The sequence below is a fragment of the Orycteropus afer genome, unplaced genomic scaffold, assembly GCF_000298275.1.
Source record: "Orycteropus afer afer isolate SDZICR_OR568_19922 unplaced genomic scaffold, OryAfe1.0 scaffold00315, whole genome shotgun sequence".
Taxonomy (NCBI): domain Eukaryota; kingdom Metazoa; phylum Chordata; class Mammalia; order Tubulidentata; family Orycteropodidae; genus Orycteropus; species Orycteropus afer.
Window position 1 is genome coordinate 467,570 of NW_006921902.1, and position 1,445 is coordinate 469,014.

Consider the following 1,445-nt stretch of genomic DNA (forward strand, 5'->3'; position numbering starts at 1 on the left):
CCTTTTGCATGTACAGTGCTGCATCGTCAGTGACGGCAATCATTGATCTAGGGGTGGACAGATAGGTGGACAGGATGAACAATCAGGTATGTCTAGGCAGGTGGGAGTGTGCCCATGACCATGTACAGGGTTGCCAGACAAGCATATTTGTATATGCTGTCAGAATGTCTGGGTGAATTTGTAGGGTATGACAAAGGACAAGGTTGTGGTGACATCTTGGCCATAGCCAGCTACCCTAAGGGAGCAAGTAGTTGGACTTGTGGGCTCAGGACCATGGTTGCAGGGGATATCAAGCTCAATTGGCATAACATACTACACAGAAACATTGTTCTACATCTTACTTTGGTGAGCAGTGACCAGGGTCTTAAAAGCTTGCAAGTAGCCATCTAGATGCAACAAGCGTCTCTTCTTCCAGAGCGAAGAAGAAGAAAACCAAAGACATGTGGAAACAATTAGTCCACGGGACTAGTAGACCATGTGATCCTCAACCTATATGATCATGAGACCAGAAGAACTAGATGGTGCCCAGCTACCACTGTCAACCAATTGGAGGGGGATCCATGTAGGAGATCCTGGGTAGATGGGAGAACAATGTGGAATAAAACTCAAAATCATAAAAATATAATAACAAAAAAATAAAACAAAATAGAAAATAGACCAGGTTCACCGATCTGATAGACCTTGGTGAGGGCCCTGAGACTATGGCCCCTATTTATCATTCAGTACTGAAACTGAGCTCACTCATGTGGCATCCAGACAAACAATAGACAGGCATATGGGCTGAACATCTACATCAGGTAGATACACTTAGAGTGATCAATTGTGGGAGAACAGAAGAGCAGTGTCTGCACAGGGAGGCAGCTGGGGGTGGAGGGAGGACAGGAGTGCATGAGAGGGAAGAACACAGGGAAGAAGTAACTATGAGGAGGAAGTGGGAAGAGAGCTGTTATATTGTGGGGAGTTGCAGTCAATGTCATGAAAAAAAATTGTGTATGAACTGCTGTATGGAAAACTAATTTGCTCTGTAAGATTTCACTCAAATCACAATAAAAATTTAAAAAACAAATAATAATAATAATAAAAAGTGTGTCCTCTCACAAGTGTGCAATAACTTCTGTGACTCTCTTTATATATAACCAAATCCACTGCCCCTGAGTCAATTCCAATTCATAGCTACCCTATAGGACAGAGTAGCACTGTCCCATAGTGTTTCTGTAAATCATTATGGAAGCAGGCTGCTTCATCTTTCTCCCATGGAGCAGCTGGTGGGTTTGATCTGCTAGCATTTTGGAAATGCTTTAACCACAACACCAGAGCTCTTATTATACGTGTAGGAGATATTTATTCATTCAATATTTTTTTTACAAAACCATTTATTATGTACCAAGGGTGATTGTAATTATTTAAGTTTATAGAGCCTAATGTTTACTGGATCTGAGAGTCTC

General features: G+C 41.8%; 1 protein-coding gene across 1 annotated transcript in view; it reads left to right on the plus strand.

Annotated features, from left to right (window-relative positions):
- Positions 1 to 1,445, plus strand: part of OPCML (opioid binding protein/cell adhesion molecule like) — a 591,092-nt gene that overhangs the window by 333,643 nt on the left and 256,004 nt on the right. The window lies entirely within an intron of this gene.